The following is a 23310-nucleotide window of genomic DNA, read 5'->3' on the forward strand; positions in this document are numbered from 1 at the left end:
ATGCTCACAAGAGGCCAGCTATCTACTAAGTGTTAGATATAGGCTGAAAACTGTGCATAGTAGTGACTTGACCATCTAATGGGGTTTCAGTGTCTGGAGGGAGTGGCAGTCAATGTGGGGTTTTTGCACACAGCGAACACCATAAACAAGACAGGCATCGCCACCTGTTTCTGGTTGAATAACCGCAAAATGTGGACTATCTGCAAAGGCTATAGTACAGGGCAAAGCCTGTGTCTGGTTGGGGCTTCACCATCTAATGAAGATTTGATGTGAAATGAGTGGTCTGTCATTGAAGGGTTGCGCACAGGGTGAAAACTATGTAGCAGGGTCTTGTCTTCCCATGTTTGAACTATTTACCAAAAGAGGTCAGTTATCCATAAAGGGCTCGCTTCCGAACCCACACTATACATAGTAGAGGTTTGGCCATCTAACAGGACTGGAGTTTCTGGAGGGAGTGGGCTCACCATAAGGGTTTATGCACAGGGTGAACTTGCCCACCCGCCTGTGCCATGTTACCCTCAAAACTTCAGCTACTTGCTAAAAGGTTGGCACAGGCTATGTTTAGTAGGGCCTTCACCACCTAAGGGAGCTAGGGTGTCTATTGGACGTGTAGTCTCTATGAGGATTTATGCAATGTAGCTAAGTATGTTTGCAGCATCAACTTTCCCACCATTGTTGAGTTGGTTGCCCACGCGAGGTCAATTAACTCCAAACAGTTCAATACACAGTAATTTGATTTTTAATTTTATATGTCGCTTGATTGACCTGAGGCATCGTGGCACTGCTATTCTGCCACTCAAAGGAGACATAGTGGAGACACAGTGGAGGCTTTGTGCAGTAGGGTTTTGGCCTTCTAAGTGCAATTATGTATCTGGAGGGAGCCGGTACTTCATGAGAGATTGTCCAAATGATGAAGAATGTGCAGTTTTCTAGAGTGAGCAGATCCTCTGTGAGGAGTTGTGTACAGTGTGAAGACTGTGTGCAACACATACATGCTTGCTTTAAGGATTCTGAACAAGACTAAGGCTGCCTATAGAAGAGACTGCACACCCTAAAGGAGCTAGGGTGTCTAGTGGAAGTGTTCTCTCGGTGTGCAATTATACAAAGGAGCTAAGAATGTGTGTAGCAGTAACTTGCCCACCATTGGCAGGCTGGTTGCACAGGAGAGGTCAGTTAATTGCAAACAGTTTGATACACAATGAAGGCAATGTGTAATAAGGGCTTGGCTTCCTGAGTGCGCTTATGTATCTGGAGGGAGCAGGTACTTCATGAGAGGTTGTTCAAATGGTGAAGAATGTGCACAGTTTTCTAGAGGGAGTGTTCCCTCTCTGAGGAGTTGTTTACAGTGCAAGACTGTGCAACAGCTAGGTACCCACCCATGTGTGGTTGCTTACCAGAAGAGGCCAGCTCCTCATGAAGGGTTATGAACATGACAAAAACTGCCTAAAGTAGAGACTGCACCACCTAAGGGAGATTGAGCATCTAAAGGGAGTGTGCTCTCCTTGAGGGGTTGTAAATAGCAGCAAAGCCCGTACACAGCAGAGGCTCTGTACAACGTGAAGATTATCCGTAGTAGAGGCTTGGCTTCCTACCTGGGCATGGATGTATAGTGGGAGTAGTTTCTTTATGAAGGGTTGTGCACAGGGTGAAGACCATATCCAGTAGGCTGCCCATGTTTTGTTCGTTCTACACTAGAGATCAGCTATCTACGAAGGGTTTGGCATAGAGTAAATTGTAGGGGGTTGGCCTCCTAATTGGGCTTCAGAGTCTGGGGGGGATTTGCCCTCCATGAAGAGTTGTGCAAAGGGCAAAGACCATGCACAGCAGTTACTAGGCAAACTTTGAGTGGTTTGCAGTAGGGGTGGGCGGAATTTGCGAAATTAACTTTCGCAAATTATCGCGAAAATACAGAAAATCTCCGCAAACACGCCGGAAATATCGCGAAGACGCAGAAGTTTTTTTCCGCCTGTTCGCGGTATTTTTTGCGTGATCGCGGGTCGCCAACTTACCCATGCGGTTGCTCACGGGCGCGGCCATCTTGTTTTCACTTGTCCCGCCCTCTCGCAATGCTTACTTCCTGTTCCGGGTCGCGCAATGCATGTTCGCGCCTGTTCGCGGTCGATATTTCCTGTTCACGACCGCTTTTACTTGATCGCGTTGCTTTTTGCTTGCTCGGGGAGAAAATATCGCGCGAACTTGCGCACGTGGTCGCAATGGGCGCGGCCATCTTGTTTTTCACTCTATTGCATGGTTCTGGGGCCTGATTTTCAATCCTCCCTAAATCTTTTCAATCCTTTTTTTATAGCCATGTAGATCTTTATTACTTATTATTTCTCTAACTATTTTCCTGCTTCTATATTTTTGGTTTTTGTCTACTTTTTTTTTGTTTTTTAGCTACTTTTTCTCTTTCTATTGCCTGCTATTTATTTCCTTTACTCCTTTATTTTTTTTTTGTGTTTTCTTAGTAGTTTCAAGTTTATTTATTATGTTTTGGCACTCCGAAGAGGTCCATATAAAAACAAAATACACAAATACAAATACACATTCTCAAAGTAAAATTGACAGCTACAACATTTTCAACTGAACAAGATAATCAGCAACACATACCTCCAAATTTCATCAATAAATAGCTAAAAAACATTTTAAAAAGTTAAAAACATTGAAGCAAAACATTTCATTTGGAGGAGTATATAAGGCCTGCATAAAAGAATTCACATTGAGGATACCCAATTGCAAGCATATTGATCTTAACCACTTCAAACGAAGTGGACGCAATGCAGGACATATAAACAGTACATGAGAACGATCCTGAACAGACATATTACAAAGGTTACATGTGGGAGAGGACCAATGCCATTTTGCTAAAAGAGTATTTAAGGGCAGCAAGTCCTGCCTTAGAAGGAACCAAAATCTCCGAACATCATGTGGAAGGTTCCAGGTGACATAGGGTTGAACAAGCTTCATTGAGTATGTGTTAGCAAGGAGATCACCTCCCCTCTTTACTAGCATGGGCTTCTTGTCCAACGTGAAACAAAGAGCCCAAGAAGCCTGTTTCAAAAGTGATTTTAGCTGGGAAGGAGAAATAGTAAAAAGGGTGCTCTCTTCCAATTCAAGGAGTGCCACAGCCTTTCTAAAATTCTTAACAATTTGGGAGTGCTCTCTTAAGCTACCCAGCAATTCCCCCTTGAGAAGGGATCTCAAAGTCCCCGTTTCTCCTCTAGCCAGGCTGGCAGCCCATCGTACTAGAGCAGACAGACCCTGCGCCCAACTGCTACGGAGGCCGAATTCAAGTCTACAGGCAGCCACAGAACAGGCGGGGTTAAGAGAAGTTATAGACCTTAATAATTTTCCTTCTACTGTCTGTAGAAAACCCCAGTGCTTTAAGTCAACCAGTTCCATTCCATACAGGAGGGTTGATGGAATTTTTGCCCTATAAACCTCCAGTAAACACGCAAAGTGTCTTCTCCCTGTGGCGGAATAAAGGGCACTCAGACTTTTGCCTTGGGACAGGGCTTTACGGGAATTTACTCCTTTATTTATTTTACCTTTTCTTTCCCGCCCCGTCCCCAGAACCATGTCCAAGGGTAGGGCTGTTCTCCGGCAGCCAGAGCCGCGACCGCCTTCCTTGCGGAAGGCGGCGCCCACAAGGGGTGCAGGCACGGGCCTTATTTGGGGAGGTGCAGTTGGCTGCACTAATTTTCTTTGTGCAGCGCCACCTCCCCTCAACCCTGGCAGCAGGTGGCAGGCCTGGGTCCGGGTACGGCCTCCGGGAGCGTCGGCAGCGGTGGGGGAAGGTGCGCCGGGCAGTGTTGCGCATCTCTGGGGTCCGGCGCACCCAGGCACAGCTGACGCACCGGTGCTCCGACATCCTGGACCGTGAGCAGGACCTGCTGGACCTGCTAGGAGTGGAGGTCCCGGGGCTTGGTGAGTACCTATTTAATTATTACAACTTTGTGTCTGTTCTTCTGCTCTATGTTATATATTGCGAATATCTTTTTTTCCTTCCAACCAGCTAGAATGTTGCTGCTTACAATACATTCCAGGTTCATAACGTTTAAAAGTCTTCTGTGATTATGACACAGGTGCTCTTCTGCGCTACTACTAATCTTACTTGTTTGCAGCTTTGCGTTTGCGCTTGCTTAGCGTGATTCTTTACGAGTTTATTTTAGAGAAATTAAGTTACGTAATGCTACAGTGACTCACGTCCACTCCTTACTTTGTCCTGTCACTAATAGATAGGGGCGGATTGATACTTAGGTTTAGGTACTTTGTATGAGCTTCTAATTGGTTAGTGGTATGCGTGAAGCCCCCCCTCACTCAGTTACGTGACGTGCTGCTAGTACGGCAGTCTTTAGAACCTTTTCTAGTTTGTTCAATGAGTGGAGGTAGGCTTAGCAGTTACTTAGCAGTAGCAGATCAGCATCAATCAAACCAAAATTTGGTGTATACAAAAAATGTAGTCATGTTCATGTGTCCTCCATGATTGGACCATACGCATTGTTGAGGAATACAGTGGAAATGCATACTTAATGTACAATTGGCATGCCTGGAATAGGTGGGCTAGGTTGGGTGGTACGTTGTACTACTACTTAGGCTTAGTTGTAACTTAGTTTTCTGGAATCAGAATGGAAGACTGGATTACTGTTGATAAATAGTAACTTAAGTAGTCGAACTGCGAATCCCCCGATATTACATGTTGACCAGATGAGATCGGTCAATGTAGTTATTGCAATTGTTGTTTACATAAGTGTTTTTTGACCGTTGTTGAAAAATATTGTATTTGTTTGACACCATCCATCAATGTTTGTCTCTTTCTTATATCTTTCCTGTTCATCAGCACCCAGTGGCAGACCGACAGGGACTGGGCAGTCGGCGGGACAGGAACACCACCAGGAGGACACCGCTGAGGGCTCCTCTGCTGGCCCCAGTAAGTCTTCTTGTTTTTAATAATATTTCTTATTCCATAACTTTTACTGCCCCATTTTTCCCGAACTATAGTGTGTTTCCAAATGCTATTTTTTAACCACCAATTATCCTTCGATCTGTACGGTTTCAAAAATCTTATCCCTGCCTCCGCTATGATGACTCTGAGTACTACTACTACTACTACTACATACTATCAGTCTGTCTGTACTGTAGTAGCTAGTCTTGCCCAGTTGGCCAGTGCCACTCTTTGTGAAAGGTTGTAATATAAAACTCATATTCACCAGTAGCTCGTACAATCCGTTGGGTCGTTGTCTTGTACTACTTTTACTCTTATTGATGTTGAGGCTTTGAAAATTCACAGCAACAACAGCCCTACCAGATTTCTTAATATTTGGATATGATACCCTATAGGACATACCACTGTTGTAGGGATCTTGCACATACATTTGCACCAGAAAATAGGATGTTGGTGATGGTAGGTTGGGCCTTCCTTGCACACCTCAATCAGAAATTCCGCACCCACCACAATTCCACTGCTTGACTATAGTACTGTCTTGTCATACCTATTAGGTCTCGGAAACCTCCCCCCAAGATACCCAACAAGTACACAACCCAGAACATAACACACCCAACCTCTGTCGTGGAAGCAATTCACATGCACACCCTTACTTTAATTTGCTCACTCGTGTAAGTTAGTCCACACCAAATACCACCAAGTCTATGTAAGTTTAAAATGTTTATTTCAATTTGAGAAGGTCTGTACACTGTTTTCTTAGCAGCACCAACCGGCAAATCAATAACATTAAAACAATATACATTGTTACACTTATACAGTTGGGAATTAAATCATGATAACTGAACAGTGGTGGAAGGCAGCACCACCATCCCATAGCAATTTAGTTTATATAAATTTATAAATGAAGATGTGAGTGAAGGGACCCCTCACCTCAGAAGAACCTAGTACTGGTAGTTGGTGCATCGTTCAGAAGCTCTGGTTCGTAGAAGGGAATCTTGCGTCTGTAATGCGAAAAAAGAAATGGTGTGCGTTAGTATATTGCAACTTGCAAGCATTTCTCAGCCGTGCCAAAAAGTGTAGCATCTATGGATAAGCAATATGGACTAAGAGTAACAGTAGTAAACCAGTTCTTCCTAAAAAAGTGGCTTGTTAATGTTTGTTGACCGCTTGTACGCAGCGCGTAGACTAGACAGTAGCAGTGTGAGGCAGGTCATGTGGGCTCAAAGGTGTCTTAAGAAGCTGCAAGGTAAAGGTAACGTCACATGTGCATGGCTAGGGCTAATCAAGCAAAGGCTACAATGATCATATAACTATTAGTGTCTACTCTACTACTACCTGATTTGTACTAGTGATGTATGTTAGTATTAACTCATTTTTCAACCTTGCTACTGATCAATAGGGGGGAGGTGTATATGACGCCTAATAAATGTGTAATGTTTTCTAAGCGCACTACCGACCACCATTGCCGGGGCCAGCGAAGGCGACGTGGAGGGCGAGGATGCGGCAGTTGCAGATAGCAACGGAGCGGTAGGGGGAGTGGCAGCACCAGTGGCAGGCGGTGGTAAGTTAGATTCATAATCCTTAACTATTGTTGAACTTGACAGCACACTCACTGCAAGGGTGTACTGTATGTATATGTATACTGTACAGTTGTGACTTAGGGCCCCATTAGGATGGTGGGCGTATTGCCCCCGCCGGGCCGGCTGGAATTCACTGCCGTCACCGCAGGGGCAAACCTCCCGCCATCCCTGTAGAAAATATTCAGACATGTCCATGTCCACGGAAAGGCATGCACACATTGCAGAGTATGCTTGGGGGCCCCCATGGAGGGAACCTACCTATGCTATGTTACCCCCCCGACTTTCAAAGCAAAACATGACAGGCTCCGTGCGGGGCCCGTCATGTTGTGCTTGGAAAAGCAGCACAACATTTTAGCATTGCTTTCAGCAAAGCCAACCAGAATTTAAATTTAAAAAAACAGGGTGCGCCCGCCACTGTGCCGGGCGCATCATCCTAATTAATTGTCCCCACGGGACCCCCACCCTTTTTAGCAGTCGGATGGCGGGCGGACAAAGTCCGCCCGCTATCCGATGTCGTAAGTAAGTATGAGTTGTTGGGGACGTTTGAAGAGTGAACTAGAAGACTAGAATTCCCTTTAATTGGTATAGGACTAGGAGCCGGAGTATTGAGTAACCAATGGCCTCATCTCTCTGATTTCAACTCCGCTTTGAAAGTTTTATGAAGAAGAGCACCTGGTGCACTGTTCAACTAAAAAGTGTAAGACAGGCGGAAGGAAGAAGGACGGGCGACATTTAAAATGTTATGTACTACTGTGCTTTATTTTCTAGTGCTACTCTACCATGCCACTATGTGTATAAATAATTACCTTGTCCTACTGTTTTATTAAGACTATATTTTACAATTGTCTTGTTTTTTTCTTTTTGATACACAGCTACTCCGAAACTCAACCGGAAGGAGTTGGCCGCCAAGGCACGGCGCCGGAAGCTGGAGGCAATCCAGCAGGAATACCGGCGGCTGGTGGTCCTAGCCGAGGAGGAGGAGGAGACTGCATCAGCAATTCAAGCCTCCTCCAGTGCCCCGGGCCCCAGCCACCGCCCTCCAGCGGTACGGCGCCACCGTCTGGCGGCTGCCCGCCGCCACCGTGCCATCTCCGGTGCCCCTCCCACTGTGGCTGCAACTGCCGCGGCCTTAGACGCCGCGTCGCCCATTTAGAGGACGAGATGCGCCAGATGCGTGTCCTCCTCCAGTCCCGCCCCACCAATTAGTCCCTGTCACTGCCCCTTTTTTAATTCCTGTTCTTGTTCTTTACTCGTTTGGCCGTTAAGACTTTTTTCTACTGTGGACAGTGGTTGGGGTTAGGGAGGGGGGTGGGTCAGCTTTTGTGGGTTTAGTTTATTTTTGTTAGGGTAAATTAAATATATTTTTCTATGTTACATGCAATGTTGTTAATGTTTTGTAGGTGGGTAACCTTTTTACATCACACTGTTTCCTTGCTGGTGCATGGCCGCCCATAGCCTGTGTTTGATTTCAATAATTAGCTGACTGTATAAGACACAAACAGATAGATGCGACACACCTCACTCATTGACTGGTCCTTCTAGTACTTTCAGTCTGTCCTCTGGTCTATGCATTCTTTGGAGTGGTGTGTGAAAATGAAATCATTGACAACATGTCCATTATTAATTCTGCCTCCCCCAAACTTCTCTCTTACCGGTGCTTGATGTTTATGTTCAACTGTGGCACAGCACTGGCTGCATGGTGAAGATGGTTTCCTTTTTCATACATGCCATGATTGGGGTGGTGGTGGTGGTAGTATAGTAGTAGTAGTAGACACTGGCACGGTGGCAGCATTTCCAAAAAAAGAAAAGGAGACAGTCAATCGCCTTTGAGAGACTGTTAGCCCCTTCGGCGCTCATGACGGAACGGTTCCGTCATGAGCGTCGGTTGAGCTGTGCTCATGACGGAACCGTTCCGTCATGACCACGCCCGCGCAAGCAGCGCTCAGCACAGCGGGGGAATCCGCCCCGCATGGAAGGGGTTAAAGGAGTAGTTGAATGAAGTACATTACAGAACTTACCGAGCAACAATTATATGCTCAAATATTTGACAAAAAAACTGAATGGTGGTTATGAGGATAGCCTACTAGACAGAGTTACAAACTATAGTTGTGTCGACTCGAGTCACTTGACTATGCCTACAGTCTAACAGTTAGTGCTGTATATGAGGAATCACAACAAACAAATCCAATCAATGCCGGCAATTCATGCTGAGGTATATGTTCCTTTGTTAAATAAAATAACCTCTGAAATAGCCTACTCATGGGTGGGCAAGCAGAAGAAGATCATCGCTCTGCATTGAAATTGAAGTAGTGTTGCTTTCACCACATCCGCCCCAGCAAGTGTGTGATTAAGTATTGGTGTAAATTTAATTTAGTTACACCTCGACAATAAGTCACACAGCCCGGGGGAAGAGGGTTAGGGTTTGTTGAATGGATGGGAAGGGGGATTTTGGGAAAGGTTTGACATAGAAAAACAGTATGCATACATAGACAAACAAACGACAATCATTGAAGACTACCATATCCATATGTTAAGGGAGAAAAAGGCAATGCATGCATGATGATGAGAGACCCGGATTACATAAACTTCTATTTCTTGTTCTGTTCCGTCCTTAATACTTTAACAGATAGCAAAAAGAAATTTTAAATATTGGTAGTGAAGAATCGTAAACACAGAGCAAACCTAATGATGATTGATAATAACAACTCCAAGAACACACTGTTGTAAAGATTGTATACAAGATATTAATCAAATTATTTAAAAGAAGTTAAAAGTGGATACTGTTACTGTCTTATCCTGGTCAAAAATGTGGACTGGATTTTTGCATCTCGGCATTCCTCTTGCTCCTCTCGTCCATCAATGTTGGGTGTGTCGCCTCACCACTCGCCACTGCCCGGCTGGAAAAAAAGGTGATTGATTGGTAAGGTAATTAATTAATATGCATTGTAATGTTTTACAAAGTTTTGGCCAAGGCCCGGACTGTAATTTTAGATTGAAAACCAAAGGGGATATTGAGAAATCAAGTGAAAACAAATGCACAAGTGATGGTGTAGTGCAACAAGAACACTTTCCGAGGTGGCATGTATGCATATGCATCATCTCTACTCTAGTCTGTTTCCAGCATTGACCTTCAACAGTAACAGGAGAGATCAGGCCCACAGTGCTTACCATTAGCACATCCTACGTTAACACTTTAGAGTCCTTTTTTTTCTCTCAAAGAGTTGGACAAATGCAAAGCACATTATCCATTCCAAACATAGCATTTTACAGTTTAAGTTAGTAAAATCAATGCACTGCAGTCATCCCACCGCTACACTCTATTCAACTTCTACACAGACATTTGGGTCTGCTGTGGTTGTTGTTGACGTGTTTACCTTTAGGCTTTTCCGTTTTATGCCACTCCTGAAACATCCTCCTCCTAACTTCATCATCATCTCTGATACTTTTACTGACTGAAGATCGGCCTGCAGTATAAGTATAATTTTTATGACACAACAAGAGTAGAAATATAAATATTACTGACTTGAATCATTCTTTATTGTGTACAGAAAGATAGATTACTATTAGTACACTTTGACATCACTTTGTGCACAACAAACAAACAACGCAAACACAAAGACCAATAGCTCAGAGTCAGGTGTCCAATGCTTGCCATTAATTGTCATCATTCATTACCTGTTCCTTCTCATCTTAAGTTAATGGGCCGTCTCTTTCGCCATCATCATGATGGACGGTGCTGTTAAGTCACAGTCATTTGCATTGCGCAGATTGAGTGAGTCCCCTTCCTGTATTGAATTAAAAGCAATGTATCACCAAGATGCAGGAGAAGTACACATTTCTTGTTTGCAAGAAGGGGAAAATTAGTGTGTTCTGTAGAAAGTTGATTAGTGGCAGTGCACAATTACATCAATTCATGCGCAACACACACAACAAAATCTACATCATTCAGTCTGCGATTCTGCGGCCAATGCATGGCATCAATCATTACCTGTTCCATCTCATCTTGTTAACGCTGCAGGCCGTCTCTTTCGCCATCATCATGATGGACGGTGCTGTTAAGTCACAGTCATTTGCATTGCGCAGATTGAGTGAGTCCCCTTCCTGTATTGAATTAAAAGCAATGTATCACCAAAATGCAGGAGAAGTACACATTTCTTGTTTGCAAGAAGGGGAAAATTAGTGTGTTCTGTAGAAAGTTGATTAGTGGCAGTGCACAATTACATCAATTCATGCGCAACACACACAACAAAATCTACATCATTCAGTCTGCGATTCTGCGGCCAATGCATGGCATCAATCATTACCTGTTGCATCTTATTTTCAGTTAATGGCCAGTCTCTCTCGGCTCTGAAAGGAGGATAGCTATAGTAGTCATCTGATTCATGGTCCACTTGTTTTGGAAGGACGAGGAAAGTTTGAATTTGTTGTTACCATCATCCAATCATCATTCATGAGGGAAATGGAATTGAGCAGGAGATTCAGTATGATCGAGCGGAGGAGCTGGATTCTGAGGACTGTAGTGTCAAATGGCAGACACCTGAAACTTGTATCTTAAATTAGAAGAGTAGAAGACGGTGAGAATGGATTTGTTGCGATTCACAAGTTTATAACCGGAACGACAGACACATAAACAAAGGGGGAAAAAAGGGAGGAAGACAGTAAGTGCGAGCCTAATTGTCAGGGAAGTATAGCTCGTCCTCAAACTCTAGGGGTTCTTCCAGTAGTAGGTAATCATCTGACACAATACTTCCGTCACCTGAGCCGCTGTCCTCATCTTCCTCTGTTGATTCATGCATTGTGTAATTCGGTGGTATGAAGTGCTGATTCATTTTGATCATTGTTAACCTCTCCACGTTTTTTGGAGATAGACTGGTCCTTCTCAAGGTTACAATGGAACCAGCAGCACTGAAAACACGTTCGGAAGAGACACTTGCGACAGGGCAAGCCAGATAGCTTATCGCCAGCCTGCTGAGCTGTGGCCATTCAGACCTTTTCCTATACCAATACTGCACTGGGTTTTGATCAACGTACACCTCTGTTGGGCCGTCCAGATAGGCCTGGACCATCCGCTCAATGTTCAGGGTTGCTGCTGGTAAGCTTTTGTGCTGTTTTTTCTGTGCATCAGCACTCTGCTTACAATAGCCCATCTTTACATACCAATCTGATAATGATTGTACTCGGCCTAATGATCCAGTTATTGTTTCTGTAGTCGATGGTGATGGTGAGTGTTGTGATTGTGAGCCAACCGCACTGGTCTCAGCCGACGAAGTTGCACTTGATTCTGCATGGCCTGCTTCATTATCAGTACTTGTTGTGGGTTGATGTGGCAGGCTTTTAATTAGCAGCCCTTCCTTTTCAAACTTAATGGCTGCTTCAGCTATACAACTTTTGTAGCGTGCAACATCAGTGTCGGAAAAAGCAAGGAATGTCTTCACTAGTCCTAATTTTACACGTGGATCTAGAATTGTGGCACAAATGTAATGTTTTTGTGACAAAATTTTATTTTGTATCCTTACATTTTCAGTTAAGCGCCTGGATAAGCTCTCCACCAAGTCATGGGCTTGCCTTCTGTCCTCTACACCTTTGTAGGATTCAGACACATTATTCAGCTCATGCTCTAGCATTTGCAACAATGGGATAGCTTGGCCCATTGTACAGTCCTCCTTGCTGACTTCACGTGTGAAGACCTCAAAAGGAGACAGCATCTCAGTCAGGCATTTAATTAGGGTCCATTGCTCCCTGTCAAGGGTCATGCCTTTAACACTAGCATCACTGCTTCTGTACCAGACATATTCATGGAGTGACCTGTGCTGTTCGTACAGACGATCAAGCATGTAATACGTTGAGTTCCAACGTGTTGCCACCTCCTGGATGAGTGCCTTGACTGGCATCCTACATTCACGTTGGATGATCCTCAGCTGCTTCCGAGCTTTAAAAGAATGGCTGAAATGAGTGCATATTCTTCGGCAGATGGCCAGTAAATTACTGACTATGGGTTCTTTTTTCAGAAAGTCTTGCACTGTAATGTTTATGCAGTGTGCCAAACATGGAACCCTGAAATAGGAACCAAGTTCCATGGCCTTAAGTACATTACTGCCATTGTCTGTGGCAACAAAACCAATACCAAGCCCTCTGGGCCGCAGCCATTCCAAAACCTTGGTGCGAAACTCTTCTAAAATGTTTTCAGCCGTATGAGATTTCTCCATGGCGAACATGGCTACAGTTGCATGTTTCCGAGTACCTTCAAAAATCGCAGCTGTGTCAACAACACCTCGTGCAGATAGTTGATCTCTAACCCCCACAAAAGAGATCCAGTGTGCAGTGATGCACATGTAATCTGTGGCTTGGCAACTGCTCCACATGTCTGTTGTCAGGTGGATATTGTGCACAGCACTCTGCTGCAAACCTTGACCAACCAATTTCAGCATATCATGATGTAGTGCCGGAACAGCAATTCGTGCAAAATAGGACCGGCTGGGAATCTTCCATTTAGGGCAGATGGCAGACACAAATTCAAGGAAACCCACCCCTTCCACAAATGAAAAAGGAAGAAGGTCCAGCGCTAACATTTTAGCCAGCTTCGCATTCTACAATCGTGCCGTTGGGTGGTTGCGTTGGAACTGCCCCTCCAACCTAAACATGCTGTCAATGCTAGGCTGGTTTACTTTCCTTAGTGGTGCTGTTTTCATTAACCCACTAAGGCTCAACGACACAGATTGTCTCATTGAGGTAGTCGCCGGTCGCCTTGGTGTCTCAGCCTGACTCTGAGTATGGCTTTTACTGCGGTGCCACTCTGATGTTACTGAGGAGGATGTGGGCGTTACCACTGCAGTACTGGGGACAGGGCTAGAAATGCCTCCCTGTTCTTCATCTGCCACCACAATAATATCGCTCCCTGATTCCTGACCAACTTCAATGGGTTGAGTTTTTCTACTTTCTTTTAACTTAAGTAGGTGATCCTCCCACACAATAGTGTGGTGTATTTTTAGATGACTTGCTTGTCCTCCGGTACCATAGTTTGTACCAAGCTTACCACGCCGAACACCTTGCCGACAAATTGAGCATATAGCAACGTTCTCCTCCTTGGCGCTATCAGAAAAGAAGTCCCAAACTGGGGAGGAGAACTTTCTGGCACTGCTGGATGTGCCACTTTCAACACCAGATGAACTTGAGGGGGTGCTTGAAAATATGTGACCCTGTCCACCTACACTGTGACTTTTACTACCACTACCTACTGAGATGGTTGAGCTGGATGTAGGTCCCTGCCGGGCCTTGGAAAATATGGCAGCTGGAGGTAGTGGTGGTGTAACCTGTGTTGGTGAGATCCGTGCTACATCCCGCTCAGTAGCAGCCTTTCTGGATAGGGTGAGAATGTCGGTCTCCAATCCCTTTGGGGCGGGAGTAATGTGCGTGATGACTGGCTCGTCTTCATCAACATCATCACCCCCCTCTTCTACATCTACCTCCATAACTCTAAGTTTTTCTGGGACCTTCCTTTTCAGAAGCAATGTCTTGTGGCGCACATCACTCTCAGACCAATCTGGTGGGACCCAAGTGTCATCACGATCATCAGAAGCGGGGCGAAGAAGATGATGGACTAAGCCTCCTTTTCCTTGCTGGTGGTCTGGAAGACAATTGATCTTCTGAAACAGTGGTTTGACTTCGCTCCACTTTGTCTGCAGGAAGCTCGATTTCCTGAAATGCCCCTACGTCAGGAGCAACAACTACTATGGTGGGCTGTTGCGGCGGCTGCTGCTGTTCTGGTTGCGGCGGCTGCTGCTGTTCTGGTTGCGGCGGCTGCTGCTGTTCTGGTTGCGGCGGCTGCTGCTGTTCTGGTTGCGGCTGCTGCTGCTGTTCTGGTTGTGGCGGCTGCTGCTGTTCTGGTTGCGGCGGCTGCTGCTGTTCTGGTTGCGGCGGCTGCTGCTGTTCTGGTTGCGACGGCTTGACACTGATCTGCTGAGTTTGCGCCTGCATTGAACTTGATTGTGTACTACTTTGCGGTAATTACATTTCTTGAACATCGCTGCTCGTTAGTAGACTGGCTACCTCTGCGACACTAAAGCCCTTGGGCCTAGGTTGGTGGGTTTTGACCGCTGTGCTGCTCCCAGCTTGGTTCCCGGACAATGCTTTGGTGCCAAAAAAAACATTGGCCGGCACACCACCAGTCTTGGTTAATGGCACTTCCTTTTTCTGTTCCTTCTTCTCACCGGCAACTTTCTTGGTACTGGACCTGGTACTTTTCTTTGGGGCCATCTTCTTCAGATGTCAGGCAGGAGGCAGATGCACAACATGTTCTGGTCACACGTGGGCATGATGCGCAGCAGGACTTCTGTCTGGCTGGCAGTACAACGGGTAGCCAGGTGATGCCGATGACACCTCCTACTCTGTCTTTTGTGAACCTAAAAGCAAAGAAGACAGGAGAAGAACATCAGTGAAATGTTGCATTTGTTGTTGTGGTTCAGTTACTTAGTACTGTACTAGTGCAAACAAAAGATAGTCTAGCCATTTATGACTATTTTTTTTAACTAGAGCTATGTTATACTACTAGTACTGTGTACAGCCACACACTACACTCTCAGGAAGGATAGGAAAGTTAATAATAAACAACAAAATAAAAATCTAATGGAAGTGGGGTGGACCATTGCATTATTTGAGCATCTCAGCATCCATGGAGCTGCTGCTGGCAAAGGGGGTGGATGGATGGAAGCAGTAAGCCAAAGAGCCAATAGGAAAACCATGCAGGCCTATGGCAAAAGCAGGACACTAATACTCCCAGTCCAAACACCCAAAAAGGCCACCACCCACATGGACACACACAAATCACAAAGAAGCCGGGGGCCTGGGAAACACCAGGAGCTGACAAAAGGCCTATAAAAGCCAGGTAAAGGATGCCTGCTAAAGCACACTGCTCTGACTTTTTAATGCAACAAAATGTAGGAACATTCACAGGCCCCAAAAAGCTCTGCAGGGTGCATGCATTGCACATCAACACACCAGTGACCAGACACATAAAAAAAGCATGGATTGTCTTTAAGACAACCAACATCAGCAAGGCCACCCCCCAAAAAGCACACTTCCCCAACTCAATCCAATGCCATCCATGCCCTAAATGAAGTCTAAATTCAACAGATCGCATAGAAAACACTTGCTCAATAAAGCTGTGGCTACCTGCTCTGATCCTAGTGGATGAAAAAGCAGGCCTGTTGGCAGACAAGGCCAGGCAAGCTTGCAGGCCTAGGCCTCAAAATGGCCACCAGCCACATGGCCAGGCCCAACAACATCAGCAAGGCCACCCCCAAAAACACACTTCCCCAACTCAATCCAATGCCATCCATGCCCTAAATGATGTGTAAATTCAACAGATCACATAGAAAACAGTAGATTAATAAAGCTGTGGCTACCTGCTCTAGTCCTAGTGGATGAAAGCAGGCCTGTTGGCAGACAAGGCCAGGCAAGCTTGCAGGCCTAGGCCTCAAAATGGCCACCAGCCACATGGCCAGGCCCAACAACATCAGCAAGGCCACCCCCAAAAACACACTTCCCCAACTCAATCCAATGCCATCCATGCCCTAAATGTGCTTGAAAATGAAATACATTAAAAAAACAAAAGGAACAGTTGCTTCATCATGCACACACACCCATGAGGCCATGCCCATGGCTAGCTCGGGCATACTACTACAACTCACAAAATAAAAAAAAATAAAAAAAGGAATGATGATAATTAATTAATTATCAAAAATAAATTGTAGTTACAACAACTGCAATGCCCACAATCAAACACAACAACCACTTACTTGTAAAATATCCTATTCCAAAAATCCTGAAATCCAATTGCAATGATGCAGCAGACAAAAAGAGTGATCTTTCCAGCTCCAAATCCAAAGGCAGAATGAGCAGGAGATGGACAAAGCACTGGGAGGAGCCTGCTGGACAGGAACAGGAAGTTGGAGATTCTGTGTCACTTCCTCCCTCTCTCCACCTTTTAAAAAAATGACTCCTTGCACAAAAAAGGAAAGCCAAATGTCAATGTAAGGACTTCTTTTCATCCAAAATCAGCATTTGCAGATGGTTTCATGCTGCTAGAGCCGATATTCCTCTCCAAATTGTAAATTTTACGTTGTTGAGTTCTCGAGCTTCACATTACTTCCGCCGGCGTGTCGAAAACGATATGATCGCGTTCTCTTCTTTGTCCCTGTCGCGTTGGATATGACGTGGTCGCGGTCTCTTTCTCCTGTTCGCGTTCGATTACACGTGCCCGCGTCCTCATCCTCTGGCTCGCGATGTAGAATGACATGTTCGAGATCTCAATCTTCTCATACTCGCGCGGTGCATGATCGCGAGAAGAAAGACGTGATCGCGCGACAAATGACGTGATCGCATGACAAATGACGTTAATGCGGCCGCGAACTCTCGCGAGACAGCGCAAAATGGCTACCAAAATCCAACATCTCGTGGAGAACGCGACCGGGTCAAGAAAACTTGTCGGAGAACGCAGGGATTCAGGTAAGGCGATCGCGCGTGCGCGAGAATGTATTATTTTACAGCACGAGCAAGAAACAAATTATCGCTAAGCTGCGGAATGCAGAAATTTTGACATTTTCGCGCTTTCCGCGGAACGCGAAAATGCCAAAATATCGCAATTTCCGCGAACGGAACGGAATTTTGGCCCAGGCCTAGTTTGCAGCCCACATGACATTAACTATCCTTTCAGTGTTTGTTACAGGGAGAAGACTGTGCCTACTCGGGGCTTCACCACCTAATCGGGCTTGTGTGGCTGAAGGCAGTTGGTTCTCTTGGAAGGGTTGTGCATGGGGTGAAAACTGTGCACAGAGGTACTAGCCTACCCATGTGAGGTTAATTGCCCACCAGAGGTTGGCTATCAGCTAAGGATTTTGTATAAGGTGAAAACTGTGCATAGTAGGTTTTGTGCACAGCTTGGCTTCAGTATCTAGAGGGAGTGGGCTCTCCATGAAGGGTTGTGTGTATGGTGATGCATGTGTGCAGAAGGTGCCTGCCCACCTCTGTGCAGTGATTGCCCATTAGAGGTCGACTACTCGGGAAGGCTGTGCATAGTAGGAGCTTCAACACCTGGTTGGTGACCCATTAGGCTTTCTATCCCCAATGGGTTTGGCACATGGCGAGGACTGTGGTAGTAGGGGTTTGGCCTCCTAATTGGCCTTTGATGTTGGGGGGAATGGGCTGTCTGTAAAGATTTATGCACATGGTAATTACCTTGCTCAGCAGGTACTTACCCAACCATATGTGGTTGGTTTCCCGCAAGAGGTCAACTATCTGTGAATCTATGAAGGGAGCAATACTGGGCAAATGCTGCATTTAGTAGGGCATCACCACTATAGGTAGCTTGAGAATCTAGAGGGAGTGGGATCTCTGTAAGCTGTGTCAATGGGAGGTTGGGTTTTGTTTTTTTAATTTTCCAGATGTTTCACAATACTTCTGCGGGAGTCAGCACAGACCCTGTGTGATTTCAATGTAGTTCCGCAGGATCACACAGTGATCCCCGCTTGGTTCCACAGAAATACTGCAGGACCAGCAGGGCAAAAAACATAATTACTTGTTTTAGGGTATGGAGAGACATTCTGGGACCCCCTCAAAACCAGAAAGGGGGTCAAGGTGCCAGTACCCGACATTCTTATATCATTATTGTTTTGTACTTTCATGTCATGGTGATCGAGTCACAGTGTCTTGTAATGGCGGCCAAATATCTCTGTTTGTGTCCGGTCCAGTCAATCTGATTAACCGGCGCTACAATACCAAAATTAATTTGCTGTACCACCAGAATTTTGTTGGAGTTCTCCAAGACTCCCACAGGACCAACCGTCCAGATATCACTGTATTTTGCAATTAAATTTCTCAAAAATTATTGAATTGATTTATACCAAATCACAAAAAGCACACTTTCTGATTACAGTTCTAACTTTCTGCCAAATTTGGTGTCATTTTGTTAAACCTTTTTTCTGTATCGCTTTCCGAAACTTCCCATGGTAATTAAGATAGGGAAAATTATGTTTTGTAAACTCCACCCTTTTTCTCAGCCCATGCTTAATGGATCACCTTGAAACTTTCCAGGAAGGAGATGAGTCGGATTTACTTTTCTTTTAGAGTGCTTTGTGACATTTTATCAAAAATGCCAAATTTATAAGTAAAGCTAAGTAAAGTAAAGATCTACCCATTGAACACTAAATGAACTGCAACTACACAGTGGCGAGCAAGATGGATGGATAGATAGATAGATAGATAGATAGATAGATAGATAGATAGATAGATAGATAGATAGATAGATAGATAGATAGATAGATAGATAGATAGATAGATAGATAGATAGATAGATAGATAGATAGATAGATAGATAGATAGATAGATAGATAGATAGATAGATAGATAGATAGATAGATAGATAGATAGATAGATAGATAGATAGATAGATAGATAGATAGATAGATAGATAATCAGCTTTGTATATATTCACTAAAAAAAACATAGCTTTCAGGGACGTTTTAGTTAGAATTTAGCATTTAAAAAACCTTAGAAATTCACTGAAAAAAACCACAGGTTTCCGGTACGTTATAGTCAGTTGGACATTTAACTCTTACAAAACCAGAGAAATTTGGCCATTATAGTTAGTTGAGCTAACTATAACTCACGGCCCCGCAATGCACTGCTGATGGCATCACATATAACATCACTCATGACATCGTCAGTGACATCCCTGATGACATCACTGATGACATCTCACATGACATCACTGATGACATCATCCAGTGACTGAGTGTTCCTAAAAAGTTTAAATATGTTATATATATATATATATATATATATATATATATATATATATATATATATATATATATGCCAAGATATATTGACGAATTAGTGGGTGTATGAGTGACTTAATGGATGATTTACTAGGTGCATGACTGACTGTATAAGTGAGAGATTAAACATGTCTTACTAATACATGGGTGACTGACTATTCTGTATGAATATATGTATTAGTGAGTCAGTTGGTGTGTAAGTGGCTGCTTGGGTTGGTGAGTAGCTATATGAGTGTCTATATGGGTTTTTGATCAGTTTCTGAGTACCTGAATGGGTGCATGAGTGTCTGTGTGGGTGGGTGGGGTGTATGTGACTCCCTGCATGGATGTGTGAGTGGGTGATTCACAGGGTGTATGGGTTCAGGAGTGTGTCTGCGAGGGGCTATATGGGTGGGTGAGCGTGTGTTTGGCTGTCTTGGTGAGTGAATGGATGTCCCAGTGGTACATGTGTGAGTAGCTACATATTTGAAAGGCAGCATATGTGAGTGTTGGAGTATATAAATGATTATATGTGAGACTGAGTGAGACTGAGTGATTGTGAGAGTAGCTGTATGGATGAGTGTGTGCTTGTGTCAGTGCTTATATAAGAGAGTAAGTATGTGTTAGCATCTGTATAAATAAGTGAGGTGGTGTGTGCATAACTGTGTAGATGAGTAAATGGGAGTGCGATTGATTATTTGCATGACTGACTAGCTGTGTGAGTAACTCTATGGGTGAGTGGAGGTATGTGAGTGTCTGTATAAATATATGAGTGCATATGATAGTGGCTGTATTGATGAGTGGCTGCTTGCATGAGTGACTGTATGAATGAGTGAGTGGATTTATGTGAAGACCTAGGAATCAGTGAGTGGGTATGTAGTAACTGGTATTGGTGTGTCTATAGTTTCGAGAATGGCAGTCTGTATTTTAGAGTGGGTGTATCAAAGGTTATATTAGGCTATGAGGAGGTGCATCAGATTAGCACTTGGATGATTTCATCAGTGATGTCATCAGTGGTCATTTGAGATGCCATCAGTGATCTCATCAGGGATGTCACTGACCATGTTATGAGTAATGTAATATGTGAATGCCATCAGCACTGCATTGCGGGGGGGCGAGTTATAGTTAGCTCAAGTAATGATAACAGACACATTTCTCTAGTTTTGTATGAGTGAAATGTCTAACTAACTATAACATCCCTGAAACCTGTGTTTTTTTTAGTGAATTTCTGTTTTTTTAAATGCTAATTCCTAACTATAACATCCCTGAAACCGCAGTTTTTTTCACTGATTTTCTAAGGTTGTTAAACGCTAATTTCTAACTATGCCTACATAGCTAGGACATGTGCAGAAAGAGGAAGAAATGTGAAGAAAGAGGCAAGAGAAGTACAGAAAGAAGCAACAGAGGTGCAGACAGAGGCCTACTTCGACTGTACCTTTCCACAAACTCATACAAAGTAGCCTAATCACTAATCCTTCTCCCAAGATGTCTCTTAAATCTCACTTTCTCTTGATGGTTCACTATTAATCGACTGCTAAAATGTTAGGCCTACAAAATATAAAACAGCAATCCTAAGCATATTACAGTTGTAAGTCTGACCAAGTTTGTGAAGGTATGCATGCGTGTCTCTTCTTTTACCTAGTGACATGTTACATAAAAATAAACAAACAAATACTTGAATACCTGTGTTTCAAACAGCATACTCTGTAAATATGTATACAAAAAGGTGTATGTATTTTTTTCTGCTCATAATACAGGGCACATGGGTATTCAACAGAATATTTGAGGGGCTCTATAACACCCATATACATGTCTGCCTGTGCAACGGAATGACAGAAATGAACTGAGAGGATTTCACCACCTATAGGAGAAGTCACCCACATTTAAGTTATCTTCTTCAGATGCATAACACATGTGAGAATACATATACAAGTAGACATATACTTCCGTCACAAGAGCAAGCAGACCTTTAAACTTGACAGCTTGCACTTCCCATTTGAGTACAGAAAGATACGAGAGAAGTGCATAAAGAGGCAAGAGAGTGGCAGAAAGAGGTAAAAGAGGTGCATAAAGAGAGAACAGGGGTGCAGACAGAGGCAAGAGGGGTGCAGAAAGAGGAAGAGGGGTATAGAAAGAGGCAAGAGGGGTGTAGAAATTTGTAAGAGAGGTGCAGAGAGAAGCAAGAGCAGTGCAGAAAGAACCAACAGAGGTGCACAAAGAGGCGAAAGAAGTGCCAACTGAGGCATCAGAGATGCAGAAAGAGGCAGGAGAGGTACAGAAATATGCAAGAGAGTTGCAGACAGAAGCAAGATCAGTACAGAAAGAACCAACAGAGGTGCAGAAAGAAGCAAGGGGGATTCAGAAAGAGGCGAGCGAAATGCACAAAGAAGTAAAGAGGTGCATAAAGTGGTAAAAGGGGTACAGAAAGGGGCAAGAGAGGTGCACAAAAAGGCACGAGGGGTGCAGAAATTTGCATGAGAGGTGTAGAAAAAAGCAAGAGAACTGCAGAAAAAAGCAAGAGAGGTACAGAAAGAAGCAAGAGAGGTACAGAAAGATGCAAGAAAAGTGCAGAAAGAAGCAAGAGATGTGCAGAAAGAGGCAAGAGAGGTGCATAAAGAGATAAGTGAAGTACAGAAAGAAGCAAAAGATGTGCAGAAAAAGGCAAGAGGGATGCAGAAAGAGGTAAGAGAAGTACAGAAAGAAGCAAAAGATGTGCAGAAAAAGGGAAGAGGGGTGCATACAGAGGCAAGAGAGGTGAGGGAAGAGGGGTATAGAAAGAGGCAAGAGGGGTGTAGAAATGTGCAAGAGAGGTGCAGAAAGAACCAACAGAGGTGCAGAAAGAGGCAAGGGGGTACAGAAAGAGGCAAGAGAAGTGTAGAAAGAAGTAAAAGAGGTGCAACAATTGGTAAGAGAGTTGCAGAAAGAAGCAAGATAAATACAGAAAGAAGCAACAGAGGTAGAGAAAGAGGTAAGAGGAGTGCAGAAAGATGCAAGAGAAGTGCAGAAAGAAGCAAGAGAGGTCAGGAAGAAGCAACAGAGGTGCAGAAAGAGGCAAGACGGGTGCAGAAAGAGGTAAGAGAAGTACAGAAAGAAGCAAAAGATGTGCAGAAAAAGGCAAGAGGGGTGCAGACAGAGACAAGAGAGGTGAGGAAGAGGGGTGCAGAAATAGGCAAAATGGGTGCAGAAATTTGCAAGACAGGTGCAGAAACAAGCAACAGCAAGGCCCCCCAGACCTAAACAAATTAAAGCCCCTAGAAGGTGGTTGTTCCCGGGGCTTGGGGGGTCCGTGAGGCCCCACCCTAAAATAACATAATGCCCCATGGAGGTGGCGGTCCCTGGGGCATTGTGCCCCCATGCCTTTTTGAAAAAAGCCCCGGGGAGGTTGCAGTACCTGGGGCTGTGGGTGGGCTACATGCCCCTGCGTATAATAAACTAATCCCCAAGGAGGTGGCGATCCACGGGTCTGCGGGGGCCCCCAAGGGCCCCGCTATATATTTAGGTATGGACCACCCGGGGGCATAAAGAAAACGAAGCGCGGGAACCCGCGTTTCATTTTGTTTGGTAATTGTCTGATGGATTCACACACCCTGCGCGAATCCCACTATTTTGTTTTACAAAAAATGCTTTTTGGGGACCTCATGGTCCCTGTGGGACCCCTTGAGCAGGCCTAGGGAGTCAGGGTGTTTCTACCCTGCCCCCTTTTCTTTTTTTAAACCTTTTTTCTTGTGACTCGGTTCTACCAAGTCACAAGATGGCTGTCAACACTTCTTGGTTTAGAGTGTTGGAAGCTCATGGTCAGTAATCCTCAGCCACCAGATATCGAACTGATCGGAGCTCCCCATTAGTTTTGAAAATTTCACGAAGATTCGTCAAACTGCGCCAAAGATATTGGCAAATCAAAAAACGCTTTTCTTATGGAAACTAGGTCCTAACTTTAACTACCTACTGGCGACGGCCAGTAGGTAATATATATCAT

This window comes from Triturus cristatus, chromosome 2_2 (assembly GCF_964204655.1).
Source record: "Triturus cristatus chromosome 2_2, aTriCri1.1, whole genome shotgun sequence".
Lineage (NCBI taxonomy): Eukaryota > Metazoa > Chordata > Amphibia > Caudata > Salamandridae > Triturus > Triturus cristatus.